The sequence below is a fragment of the Galeopterus variegatus genome, unplaced genomic scaffold, assembly GCF_000696425.1.
Source record: "Galeopterus variegatus unplaced genomic scaffold, G_variegatus-3.0.2 Scaffold681, whole genome shotgun sequence".
NCBI lineage: Eukaryota > Metazoa > Chordata > Mammalia > Dermoptera > Cynocephalidae > Galeopterus > Galeopterus variegatus.
Window position 1 is genome coordinate 102,886 of NW_007726792.1, and position 14,811 is coordinate 117,696.

At 39.9% G+C, this 14,811-nt stretch overlaps 1 long non-coding RNA gene across 1 annotated transcript; it reads right to left on the reverse strand.

Moving 5' to 3' along the window:
• Positions 1-698: 698 nt before the first annotated feature.
• LOC103589380 lies at positions 699-10,163 on the reverse strand. Its single transcript, XR_550386.1, has 3 exons — positions 10,029-10,163; positions 2,160-2,237; positions 699-821 (listed from the first exon to the last, which is right to left on the reverse strand). It is a non-coding gene; the product is annotated as an uncharacterized LOC103589380 (long non-coding RNA).
• Between the last annotated feature and the right edge of the window lie 4,648 nt (positions 10,164-14,811).

The following is a 14,811-nucleotide window of genomic DNA, read 5'->3' on the forward strand; positions in this document are numbered from 1 at the left end:
GTGGTTAATTATGAAGCCATCTCAGTTCTCACCTGTGGCCTAATGAATACGAGTGAAATCTTAACCTTAACAATGACACTGCCTCACAGTTCAGGCAAAATCCTTAGGTTTCTCATCCCAGGGGGCATGAGAATTTAAAAAACTCATATTCATATGAAAAATTATTCTAAGAAGCCCTTAGATTGTTGCTCACATGAGACAGACCTAGGTTTATGCTCCGTGAAGGCAGAAACCATACTTTATTGATCTTTGTATCCAGCACACTTAATATAGTTGCTGGGTGCTCAGTAAGAGATCAAGAGATAATTATTGAATGAATGAATGAGGCTGCAGAGTTCCACAAGCTATCCTGGTTGCTGGCAACCCTTGAGGAGACTTTGGCCAAGACACTTTTAAAGTGTTGCTTGCCCAAGCAAGAATAAGCTCTTTTCAAGCTCTACTCTGTCAGGGCTGCTGGCACTTTGTCTGTTTACACTGGGCACTGGAATCTGACTGTACTGCCAGCCACATCAACTCAGGTTAGCAGTGCCTGAAGTACTTCTTAGGACATTAAAACAGTAGCAAAAAGGACCAGTTTACAATGAATGAACCCACACTGTAGATGATTTTCAGAGTTTATTCAACAGCTTGAGTTTGACTACATACTGTTAGGTGTGTGTGTGTGTGACAGAGAGTGCCAATCAGATTCTTCCAAGAATTTTAGATTTAAACAGAGCTACAGTGATTGGGAGTTGGTAGCTGAGTCATTAATGGCAGCCCTTTGGAGGAAGTGATGGATTTCAGTCTCTGAAGTCCCGGGACCTGCCTTGGGCCAGTTCTTCCTGTAAGAGGGAGGCTTAGTTGTTGAACTCTTCCTTGGATCCCTTGAGACACTTGAGTGTCCTTCCAGTAAACTTACACTTTTACTTAATTTCTCCCCAGATGGTTTTTATTTGCAAACAGAAGAAAAGCATTTTGGAGGAAAACTGTGGATCTGAGTTGGGCTCTGGAAGAATCGCGGTGTTGCTGAGGAAAGTGGTGGGAAGGAAGAAGGGGAGCTGAGCAAAGAGATGGGGTGAAGGCTAGAAAGACAATCAACTTTCTGCCCAGAATCAGCTCTGGGCAAGAGACTGGAGCTCAGCAAGGTGGGTGCGGGGCTGCAAGGGGCCAAACTGAGTGAAGTTGTTTTTTAATTATTCTTTTCAAAAGCAATTGAATGTTCTCTTTCCCTTCTTCTCTGCTTAGGGCCATTTCCTGCAGTTCATGCTCCAACAACTTGAACCTTTGTTTTTTGTCTCCTGCCTTAGCTATCTTTTAAGGTGCCAACTAATGGCCAACAAGAGGGCTATAGAGTCTTCTCTGATTCCAGGATATTTCTGTGAACTATTAGCTTTTTTATTAAGCCCAAGGAAGGAAATAAAATGGTGACTTAATCCTTGACCCCCCCCCCCTTTTCCCATTTTCCCAAGAATCCCATTGTGAGAATTTTGGCGATAAACCCTCCCTCTGGTTCAAGCCATCTATTTAAATGAATTTATCAGATGCCACTGGGAAGGAAAGGCTAAATTAGGAAAGGGAAGTGAGTTGTGAATTTAAGAAAAACTACAGCAAATCTATGTGGAAAGAGAGAAGGAAAAGAGGAGGAATTTGGACCATTTATTTGCGGCATGTTTTACTGACAGTTAAATACAGTGGTTTGTTCTGTTTTCTGCCACTCGAGGGTTATTTAATTAAATTCATGACCTAGGATGCTAACCAGCCCTGCATCTAAAATAATTGCTTCTCTGTTGGTGAGATGTAAAGCCGGGATTGATTTTCCCTGGCCGATAGCTCTCCTTTCTGACTCATGAATGTCTTCTCTACTCCCCTCTCCACGTAATTTGATCTGTGTATTTGATCCCTATTTAGTACTACCCTTTGCCAAACAGATGTCTGCGTAATTAAAACTGCACATGGGTATACTCATCAGTGAGTTACATCTATTTAATAGTCAGTGTAGAAACTTTTCACCCTCGGCTTTTCTCCCATCGTGGTGTCATATGTCACTGGCCTTTAGCAGGCTTTAAATATTAGAGTTCAAACAGGCTATGTTTGTTTTCCTGTATTCATAAGAGCCTCTCTTTTCATTTTCTGACTGCATTTTCCTCACAAGTCCCTGATCTCTTTCTCCTTCAACTCACCTGGATTTTCTGCACAGTCTTCCACCAGCATTCAAATTCTCATTGGATGAATCATCCTATATTTCATTCATGCCAACACTGGCAATAAAAAAAAAAAAATAATGTTACAATCATGGATTAAGAGCGCTTTTTATTTTCCCCCCCTGAGGCATAGCCAAAATATTTCGCTCTGAACAATCCTCCAATTTTTTCTTTTAACTTTTTGAGATCAAATACTGGAAATGTGTTTGGTTGCTACAGGTCACTGAAGGATTTTGATGACAAAGAGTTATAGAAGGAAAGAATTCGTTTTTGGAGCAGGCAAGGGAAGTTAGGAAGGGCTGTTACATGGAATTTGCTCACTTTTGAGAGAGGATTTAAATGAAAATTTATTTATGAAAACATTTCTACTAAAGAGGCAATGTTCTTATGATAAATCTTATGACACTATGATACTAACATTGCATAAAACTTGAGAATAATGCTAAAATTATTACAGTAGGAAAAATAATTTCCCTTGTAGTTGATGATGCATATCGATTTTTAATTCCAGAGGACTAAACATTTTGAAGTATGAATAGAATATATGCATCTCTTCTGGTATCTATCAAATCAGATTTAAAATCAGATAAATGAATAGGTAACAGTCTTATAGCAGAAGGATTCTTATTTTTCTACTTTTTAAATAGATGGAGTTCTAGTGCATTTAACATGAATCATCTTATAAAAATAAGTTTCTCGGTACATACATGTTTCTTGTGAAGTTCCTTTGTATTCACAATATTTCAGAATTAAAAAATAATGGCATAAAAAAACCAAGCAACAAGGTCAGAAGTTAACTGATAGGGTTTTACTTCTATGAAAGCAAATTCTAAAAGTATTTTGTACACTTCATTATCATGATTTTATTTAAAAACTAGGTGAAAATCCTATTGTTAAATGGGAACTTCATTCTGGGAGGTTATACACACTTCTAATCTTGTTATCTAAACTAACAAACGCCATGTAAATAAAGAGACATAAATTAACGACAGGATTCTTAGACTGTGTCATGAAATAGGAATATTTCAGGAAGGTAGATTGGTTCCAAAATAATGAGAATGCTATGGATATGATTTCTTTCACTGTTTATTATCTAGCATCATTATAGACCTTGCTGGCTCAGGAACTGGTATGATTTTTATTCCTGCCGTATTCCTCTTGTCTGTTCCCCAGCTCCCTTCTCCTCCTTATGTTTAATCTATTTAAAATTCAGGGCACTTTTTTCTCTGATCCAAACTTTTTTAAGCCTTGTTTTCCCTCCAGTCATTCCTTATCACATATCTATCCATGTTCTGTTGTCAGTTTCTTTCAGATCAATTTTAGAAATGATTATTATTTCCAATAATCCATTTCTGGATTCCTACTACCTTAGTGTAAATTGGGGAGAATATTTCCTGACCTCACAAAGAGGTTGTGAGGGTCAAATGGACTCCTGTGTGTGAAAGGGCTTTGTACATAGTTATGGGCGTTATGTGGCCAAGAAGTCTGGGCTTCAGCTCCAATTGTCTGCCTGGCTCAAATACACCTTCTACCATTTTCTGGCTGTGTGAACTTCAGCAAGCTACTACTTAATTTTTCTGTGCTTCAGTTTCATAATGTGGAAAGTGGGGATTATCACAGTACCTAAATACCTTGGTTGTTTGCTGATGGTTACATGAGATGACTCATGCATATTATGAGATCAGAACCACCTTAGAACAGTCCCAGTTTTAAGCCTCCAGTAAGAGCTAGCACACGTGCAGTTATCAGACGGTGTTTCCCATTGAGGTCTGGGTATTTCCTCACAGACTCATATCTGTCCAGCCCGAGGCCTCTAATACTTGTTCTCATTTGGGCACTGCTGAAAGCTGGGCTATATCCCTCGGGTGTGGTCTGTGACAGCTAAGGATGGGGGCGGGATGTGAGACTCCTGGCTGAGCAAACATCTTTTGAGATTGGCAGGTACTTTTAACTTCTCTAAATGGTGTTCACTTGCTTGGCTTCATCTTTAATAACTAAAGTAAAAAATAAATTTTGAATAATTTATGTTGATTTTCCAGTTTGCTGACTACTTCTGCTTAAAGCCACAAAAAAATACATCTTTCCTTATCTGGAAAAGGGGATGGTAAGGGTATCTAACTCTGGTGTTGTAATGAGATCAATCAATTAAACCTCTTCCAGAGGACACAAGAAGTACAATATTCTAGTGGTGCTTCTGAAAAAGAAACTTGACAAAAAAAGCATTTGTAATCCAACTGTCTCCAGTGCACAGAAAACGAGGTGGGAACAAAGCAAAACATAAACAAAAACTTAACATTCTAAATATGGGATAAGTGAGTGATTCTCCCAAATGAATTTTCTTCTCCAAAGTGTTTCCCTCTGTGTTTATGGCCATGACATAATGATGCTGTTGTTGCCCAAAAGGTTTTGTGATTCCTTCTTTCAAAAGTGCTGTTAAGGACCTGGGTGCAAATAATTGCTAACTCTCCCATTTTATGATATTCATGACAAATATATTTCTACTTTGCCATAATTATTTAATATAGTTTATAACTTTTGACATACAAGTGCTCTATATGATTAGGCAGGTAAATATATATATAATTTATTTCATTGTTTTGTGGTTAGTTCTTTGCATCCAAAAGTCACTTAAATATTCACTTATATTTTCTTTTAGTTCTTTTACAGTTTCATTTCCCAATTTACCTCTTTAACCCATATGGGATGTATTTCGGTATATTGTATGATGCGAGAATTTAATCTGATTTTTTTTTTCTCAAATAGTTGGCTTCTTTTTCTAGTACCAGTTATCGAATAATCCATGTCCTCTCCATTAGTGATGCTTCATTTATAGGCATATTGAATTTTCTTTCAGGGTTATCTGTTCTGAAATATTAATCTATGTGTCAATCTTTTCTCAGTAGTTCAATATCATTGTAATTATTCTGGCTTTATAATATGTATTAACATCTGGTAGAGTGAATCTCCTGTTATTACTCTTCCTTTTTAAGAGTATTCTGGCTAGTCTGTATTTTCCTCCACATGAAAATTAATTTTTTCAACTTCTAAAAATGTCTCATTGGAATTTTAGTTAAAAATGTAAATAAATAGGTATATTTATCTAGGAGCATAACATATTTTTCATTCTATACAAATCCTTTTGCTTTCATTTTTTTTTAATGTGGATTCCCTACAGTTCTTACCAACATTATTTGTATGTAAATAGAATTTTTTTAAAAATTCTATTTCCCAACAGAATTTATTGCTGGACCACTGGAAATGTTCTTGATTTCTAACAGTTATTTTATAACAGCTTTTCAATCAGGTCTCAAGTTTTCTAGGCAGCAGTATTGTCTGCAAATAAAGGCAATTTTTCAACTGCTCTGCAATATTTTACCTATTATTTCTTTTTTTATGGAATTATTTCAGCATAACTTTAAATAATAGTGGTGACAACAGGCATCTTTATATCTGATTTTAATGAGAATGCCTCTGTCATATCATTAAGTGTGGAAATTTAAAAATATGCACAAAAGTAGACTGAATAATAAACTCTCATGTGCCCATCACCTAGTCCAACAATGATCAACATTTTTGCATACACTTTTAGTGGGATAACAAATTAATCCAGTCTTTTTGGTATTAATTTGGAAATATCTATCCAAATGTCAATCTCCAATTCCATTGCTTGGCATTAATCTTACAAGTACACCAGCACCAATAGGCAAAGACATTCAAGGATGCTCCGTGTAACAGTGTATGTAATTGCTGAAAACTAGAAAACAGTCCAAATGGTCCCCAATAGATGAGCAAAAAATTATAGTTCATTCATATTAATTGTACTCAACTGTTATGTGTTGATGTGGGAAGATGTCCAAGGTTCTTTATAAAATATAAAAAGCAAGTGCAGGACAATATGTATAGTATGATCCCATGTTATGTTTTGTTTTGCTTCTCAAAGGGGCTATTCATATGCTTTTATGTGCATGGAAATTTTCTGTTAAGTATATGTAAGAAACTGTTAATAGATGTTACCTGTGGGGAGAAAGAATGAGGAGTGGTGATGAGAGGTTGAGAGTTGAGGAATTAACCTTACACCTCTCCTTCCTTACAGTTTGGCAGTCTTACCATTAGCATTATTACTTTTCTAAAATCTTTTAAAAAGATATAATGTTGGCTATTGGTTTAATATTAAGAGGGTTTTATTATTATTTAGTTGTTTTAATCAGGAGTAGGTATTAAACTTTTATCACCTGTTGAAATAAGGTTTTTTCCTTATATGGCCTAAATACGTGATTTGTTGTATCAACTATTTTCCTAGTATAAAAATATCCTGCCATTTCCAGGATAAAACCTACCTAATCATGTTAAAAATGACTTTATTGCATTTAATGTGCTGGTATTTTGGGGGGAATTCTGGCATTGGGTTTCTTACGTGAGCTTATATTTTTTTAGTATAATTTTGGACCATTTTTGATAGGTTTTATAATAATTGTTTAATTCATAAAAACAAATGAATTCAATTTTAATATATTTATGAATTTAGAAAAGGAATTATATGTCTTTCAAATTTTACAAGAATTTGCTTATAAAATCTCTAGGCATGAAGCCTTTTTTCATTTCCTTCTTGGCTTTTATCTACTTAGTTTTTCTATTTCTTGACTCAGTATGGGTGATTTATGTTTTTCCAGGAAAAAACATATTAGCAAATGGCTAACTTCACACAGTAGTCTCATACAATTTTTTAAAAAGTTTCCATGTCTGCTCTTTCTCCTTCATAATTTTGTGTTTTCTCTTTTTTTTTTTTTCCTTTGTATTAAATAGATTTGTCAGAGATTTCTCCATTTTCTTGATCTTTTTTCCAAAGAATTAACTCGGGAATTAGAAATATTCCAAATTAACTTAGGAATTAGCAATATTCCAAATATTTCCAAAAAATTAACTTAGGAATTAGCAATTAACAATAATTTTACTGTTTTCTAACTGATTAATTTCTGCTTCAATCTTTCCTTAATTCTTTTTCTTGAAGTTTATTTTCATTTTTTAAAAAGTATTACTCAGTTCACTTATTTTTATTCTTTGTAGCTCAAATTTTCCCTGCTAAACAATAATACTAAGCTTGTTGTTTCAAATTACTTTTGAGTATTTATAAATAATTAAATCTGCTCTCAGAGGAGGAAGACTTGTTATCACTGATGATGTATGTCTTTTAAGAGAAAGTGACTCAGACTCTTGTGGCAAAGTTCTAAAGAATTCTAAAAATGAGTAATGGCAATACAATTTCAGCAAGCTTATTATGACCTATTCTGAAAGGGCCAATGCCTATTTATATAATAAAAAATCTGCACAACTACCCAACAATATCTTCCCTCTTATATTTGGTAAGAATCAAGTGCTAGGATTTAAAGAGGAGCTCTCACATTTGTTTATTGTGATGTCCTCTGATACTGCATGTCTGTAACCCAAGACATTCTTAAATTTTTTGTGTGTGAAATGTGTTTAAACACGGGTACAGCTTGGCTTCAATTTTGCTTGCAACTGAAATTAATCTCAGATGAAACATTTTTCAAATACAAAGATTAAAAATGGTTCCCATGGTAGGGAGTATGACAAAGTTTTCCCTGCAAAAGCCAATTCACTACGATGATGTGGATAAAGGCAGAACATTTTTTTTAAAATAATTTTTAAGTGCTCTGAAAGGCCAGAATTATAAGCAATGAAAATAAATCTCTAGTAAAAAAAAAAAATTGAGCCAATAGAAAGGTAGATTTGCAGGTCTGACCTTTGCCAAGGTATGTAGCAGAAATCATCAGATTCATGTGTTTGTAGATTACATAACCATTTTTAAGTTGTCAAGAAAGGGAGGCTTTTGTGGTCAGAAAAGTGGAAATGTCCTGATTGACATATAACCCTGGCCATTCCTTTCTCCAATCACTGTTGATCAAGTGACAGATGGCTGGCAAGTCAGGTGGGAGGGAAGCCTAGAGAAAGGCCTGACAAACCTGAGATAAACAGTACGCCACCAAGCAACCCAGTGGTTGCTATCATTAAAAACACAAACTTACTGAAGTCTTTAACGATAAACAGTACTACGCCACCAAGCAACCCAGTGGTTGCTATCATTAAAAACACAAACTTACTGAAGTCTTTAATACTTAAAATAATGCAAATAAAAATTGTTTTGCAAAGCACTGTGAACCAGAAGTCACTTAAAAGGCTTTAACATATCTGCCTCTGATGATTTTAGGAAAGACAGAACATGGTTTTGTGAATGAACCTAAAACATGTAACTAGAACCCCAGACTAACAGCTTTATGATCACGATCCAAAGTGTCTTCTGTTTTGCACCCACATGCATCTCAAGTTTTCCAAACTTCCAAATGTTTAAAACATGTAAGAGCCTATACTCTAGGAATTTACTTGAGAGGAACCACCACTAGGAACCAATAAATGGAAGCCCAAACTTTTATCTCCATCAACTTTAAATAGGGACACATCTATAAAAGTTTATGCATCCAGCACTGGTTTCAACTGGCTGCCTTTTAAAATAGAACTTTAGTGGGACAGTAAGCTGGAGCCAAAACAGGAAAAGAAAAAAATTCTAATTTTGTCCGTTACTGTGGTTATGAAATTTTCAGGGAAGCACAGACATAAAACCCAGAAGCTGCTAAAGAATTCCCTAGAAAGCAGAGACTGAGGCCAAGATTAAGTGCTAAGACTTTATTAGGAGGCACAATCCCGGGGCATCAAGGTTGAGGGGAAATACAAAGTGGTGTTGAGACAACTTCACTGAGCTGAAAACAACTTCACAAGAAAATATAGCTGACTGCTCAATCCCAAAGGATAGCTTCCAGACAAGCCATGCAGAACCACACTTTGAGACTGTCTAGATGGGAGGGAGAGGAGTTTATATGCTGGCTACTTCTTGCTTTCTGTCCCCTTTGGTGAAAGTTTGCTCATGAAGCTCTAACTCTCCCACTCCTCTGGGTGCAGCACCTGACCCCTCCAGGCAATTGCCAGGGAAGCAAGAGCATTCTGTACTTTAGTTTCTCACCTGAGCCTTGGGCGGGTCGGAGCAGCCAAAGCATCCCACCATCACAGCGTGTGTCAGGGAGGCAGTGTTGAAGCCTGACCCTTACCCATGGGGAGGCTACCAAGAGGGGAAGCCACAGCAGGGCAGCCCCGGCCTCCAACAATGAGCAAGAGGCTAAGGCAGGGGTGGAAGTAGCTGATGTGTTAAGCAAATCTGGAGAGATGAGTAAACTGAGTCTGGTACAGTATATCCTTCTTGGACATGAGCTATCCCTAGTGCTGGTGTTCACTGGTTCTTAGAGGACCAGAATAAGCCACTTGATTCAGAGAGAGCACGGATTTAGCTCTCAGATTTTGTAAGTTGTACTTGTTTTCCACCAACCTATCCCTTATTCCTCCACTACTCCTACCCACTACCATCTTTAACTCTCTTCCCCAACTCTTTGAGGAAATTATTTTTCTTATAATTTATTTATAATAAACTCTACCCATCTAGAGGCTACAGTCCATGGATTTTGACAGCTGTATATGTCATGGAACCACCACTCCTCTCAAGATATAGAATTGTTCCCTCACCCACCAAAAGTTCCCTCCCGCTCCTTTGCATTCTGTTCTGTCCCTGTTTCAGTCCCTCCCCAGGCAACTGCTATCATCACAGCTGCCTCTTCTAGAATTTCATATAAATGGCATCAGACAGACCACGGTCTTTTGTGTCCCCCACCCCCGCAGCATAATGTTTTTCAGATCCATGCATGTTGTTGCGTGAATTAACACGGTGTTAATACTTACTACACGATGGAGAACTTACTGGACTCGTACCCTGTTAGGCAATTTTACCTGCATCATTTTACTTCGAAGCCTCACAACCATCCTGTTTCACAGTAGAGGAAACTGAGACTCGGCGCGCCCAGCGTTTCAGTTTAGGCGGGAGCACCCGGCAGACTCCTGCCAGTCGGTCGACCTGTTGGCACCTGTTGTCAAGCTTGAGGGGACAGATGGAGCCTGGCGATGTAGCGAGGTACGGGCTCGGGCAGACATGCAGCCCCGGAAACGGCGCGTCGCACACTCCAAACCCAGGCCCGGGCTGAGGGCTCGGCGGGCGCGAGGCTGAGGCGCACGCGAGGCCGGAGCCGCTGCCCCCCCAGGCGCCCCAGCCGTGCAGCCGGCCTCCGGGGCTGCCCGCTTCAGCTGAGACGCTCGCAGCGGCTAGTCGCAAGTGCAGAGACGGGATCGCAGCCGTCTTCCGAGGCCGCCACCGAATGGGGACCCGACGCAGGAAGACAGGAGTCTCCACAGCGCTTCTGTGGGCGCGTCACCGCATGGCTATAACCGAGCGTTAGCCTTGCCTCACCACGCCGGTAGTTTCCCTCCACGCCGGTAGTTCCCCTCCGCGCCGCCTCAGGCGTTTCCCTCCGCACGCGGACGGCGCTACTTCCCGGCCAGGCCGCGGAGTCCCGAGGGGGCGAGGCGTCGCGAGACAGCGGGCGCTCAAGGCCGCCCCTCGGCTGCCGCCTCCGCTCGCTCGAGAGAAGACGGCGAGGCGCTCAGCACGCCGCCTCCTTGCAGCGGAGGTGGCCGCCAACGCTCCTTCCCGCTCGAAAGGCACAAGCGAGGAGAGTTTCTGCAGACTTCGTTGTGAGGGCGGAGGGAAACAAAGATGACGGCGTTGCACCGCCAGGCCGCCGCTATCGTCTGGCCGCCTGACGGGCAGCAGAAGCTTTGGCTTTCTTCTGCCGGACCGAACGTGGTTATTGGGGAGCAGCAGAGGGACGCACAAGGCGGCTTTGTCTGCGGAAAGTGAGCTGTGACGAAAGGGCCGCCCCTGAATGGCCGCGGCCCGCCTTCCACGGGGAGCGCGGGAACCGCTGGCGATGTCCCCGCTCCAGATAAAGGAAGGAAAATCTGTACTGGTCGTCACTACGGTTTCATCCACGTTCGTGCGGCTGTAGTAGAAAGCTCCCATCTGCCCTCACTTACTCCGACTCCTTTAGTGCTTTATTCCTTAGGTTTGATTAAATTTTATGCTACCCTCAAATTTGGTATGAATCCAAGTTCTCCGTGGGTCCTTACAACATGATTTCTTTTCTTCTCTCAGAAGTCATTAAGTGAGAAGGCGGTGGGGTACGCAGCCCTCAGACCGAAAGCGTGGGGTGTTCTGCTGAGTCCCCCCTGGTGCCCCCACAGACCCCCACGGGCACGCCGGCCTGAGGGCGCTGAGGGGAGAGGGGGACGGCGGGTAGGGCTCTGAGGGGTTAGAGTTATTTTGGAGTCTCATAATATTATGATTTTTATGAGTAGCCAGTGAAAGTGCCTGGTCAGAGAAGGTGGGAGGACACAACCTAAGAAAGGGGCTTCGGAAGGCACCAGTTGTTTCAGCACACAGCTTGCAAGGGCAAAAAAATAAAAACAAAAAGGTTGGCGGGGTGGGGAGTAGAATATTTTTTGATAGCACTGAAGTTTGGGTTTTGAGCACTTGTTACTGCGCATCTCCCATGCTGCCCTTATTACCCTTCGTAGCATTTATAACCACCTGCTATGTTACATATTTTACGTATTTGTTTATTAGATTCTGTCTCCACTTTGTTATAAACATTTGAGATCAGGGCGTTTGTTCACTGTTGTTCCCTGGAGCCTACCACAGTACCAGACAGTGTACGGGGAGCTTTGTAAATATTTGCTTGATCAGTAAATAAAAAACAGGACACACTATTTAAAAATATTGTGAGACAAGCATAAAACCAAAAGCCATATGTTACAAGGGAAGTTTCTCACTTTGAACCTGCCCTTTTCTTTTTGGAATAAAAATCGTAAAGAATAGCGTAGTCACTCCACCGTTCCTTTTTCCAGAGAATAATGAAAGAAATGAGCTCTCACTTGTAGGATGCTTTCCACTTCATCCTAGGGATTTATTCTCTGAGGTGAACCCACCAAAACTCTGAAGAAAATAGAAGCCCTTTCTTGCTGTTCCTTTGTGCCCCTCAGACACATGCTCACCTCTAGTATCTGGGTGTTTGGGTGGCATTCTTGGTGAGCGAGACATGGGGCTTTGGGACATTCAGAACGTATTCAAGATGGACTTCAATGTGCCATAAGTATTTTTCTGTGCTGTAGTCTCTGTATAGGATACAGTACTTGGAGACACATCTGGGGAATGGGTTTCAGATGAAAATTGGCTGGCCAGATCGTCCTACTATCGAACCCCCATTCAAAAATGGAGTCTCTATATAGGATACGGTACTTGGAGACACATCTGGGGAGTGGGTTTCAGATGAAAATTGGCTGGCCAGATCGTCCTACTATCGAACCCCCATTCAAAAATGGCCCCACAGGATAGTAATTCATAAATGGTGGATTAGTTTTGAGGGAAGCGAAATGGAGCACTTTATCTGGGAGTGAAAGGGATCAGAATAGCCAGCTCCTCTGAGGATTTACTCTTGTCTCAATCTCCATTTCTTTGGAATATTTGGTAGGAAAGGGCCACACCTTGTCTAGGAAAGTTTATAATACCTGTCACAGTGTAGTTGGAAAGCGCTTCATAAAAAAATGTTTAAAATTTCATGTGTTAATGTATCAATCATCCAATAATTATAGCATCCTGGTACATAAAACTGAAGGTATACTTGGAGGCCATCCCTTCAGTCAACAAGTACACTATATTTATTGAGTATCTATAGTTGCTGTAGATATAGCAGTCAACAAAACAGACATTTTTACTGATCCACTCCCAGTCCCCTTCCATCCTTTCACTATATCTTTTTCCTTATTTTTTGCATTTTTTTCTATCACCACCTTGGCTACTTGATTTCCTTCCTTCACCATTTATTTCAAAACTCATTTCTATTTTCAGTGCCTCAACTCATCCAAAATATGAACATATCAAATAAAAATATATGATGAAATAAATTTTAAAAATCAGGTTCTTTTTAAAAATGAATTTTTTTACCAGAAAAATCCATTTCTCAAATTTTCTTTTTATGCCTGTAATTCTTTAAAAAGCCTAAAATGATATTCCTGGTTTCCTTCAGTTGGCTGTTGTGTGTGTAATGAAGATAATTACTATCCAATCAGCTTTCGCCCTTCCGAGAGCATGTTGCCTTCACCCAGACTTTGCCTGACCATAATGAATCTTATGGTAGTGTACAACAAAACACAATGTGGAGAATAGCAAAATTAAACAAACACATTTTGGTGTCCCTTTCCAGGATTTTTTTTTTTTAAGGAGTAAACAATGTTAGTTTAGAGGCTCAGAATGCAAATGTATGACAGGGTTCCAGAGCACAAATATAGTTCCAGAAGGAATTTTTAAGCCTAGTTTATCTCAGTTGTACTATTTCTGACTGTCTTCCACCACTTTTCTCTAAAATTTCTCTTTTATTCAGTCTAAAATGCTCACTGCCCAAAATGTTCCCTGAAGACTACGGTTTGACCATAATTCTTCCTCTTCACCATTTTACTTTTAAATACATTTTATTTCAAACCTGCTTAAACATTCTTCTGAACTATCTTTATTTTCCTGCTCATCCTCTTCAGCCTAAACTGAAGAAGCAAGCTGCCCTCCTCCCTTCCTTACCTGCCCCACCCCCAATTGATCAAGCCTCACTAGAGCTGGCTGCTAGTGATTCTCAGTGCTGGTTGACATACTAGAATCACTTGCAAGGTTTTTAAAAAGTACTGATTTCATGGCCTACCCCTGACCAATAAATTAGAATCTGTGGAGTTAGATACATAGAGTACCAGCACTGGTATTTTTATAAAGCTTTCCAGGAGATTCTAATGAACAGCCAGTTTGAGAAAAAGTGCAGTGGGCTGCCCAAGGATCTGTCTGAGGCAATGGTTCTCAAACTTTAGTGTTTCAGAATCACTTGAAGGACTTGTTGAAACACAGATTGCTAGGCCCTACCCCCTGAATTTCTGATTCAGTAGATTTGGGGTGGAGCCTGAGAATTAGCATTTCTAACAATTTCCAAGCTTATGCTGATGCTGCAGGTTCAGAGATCATACTTTGAGAACCTCTGTTCTAGGACACCAACAAAAACAGGGACACTAAGAAAAATGAGAGAAAAAAATTGCAAAGATTTTTTTTTGATATTTCAAACAAAGCTTTGAAATAATTATCATGCTGCAAATTAGAAACTTGTCAGGCTTCTTTACCTTTATTTTATTGTTTAGTATAATTTTTGATATAAAATTGTATTTGGGGAGAGAAGACTATACTGCATGATCTCCCTCATGTGGAACCTAAAAAACGTGATTCTCATTCCCACAGAAGTAGAGAAAATAATGGTTACCAGAGGCCAAGGGGTAGGGGGAGGTGAAGTGGTGGACTAATGTGTACAAAACTGTGCTGTCTACCCTAAGTGAATCATTGTGCAGTATATGCACGTATTGAAACAAAACTCTGTACCCCATGAAAATGTACAAGTAAACATTGAAATAAAAAAAATTTTTTTTTTTTTCCGTTTTGTCTTTTTTTGTGCCCGGCAACGGATCGCAACCCTCAGTGTCGCGCCCGTACCGGACCGGGACCGGCTACGGGATCGCAACCCTCGGCGTTGCTCCCGCACCTCGCTCAGCCAGTGAGCGGCCGGTCTGTATGTGGGATCCGAACCCTCGGCGGGAG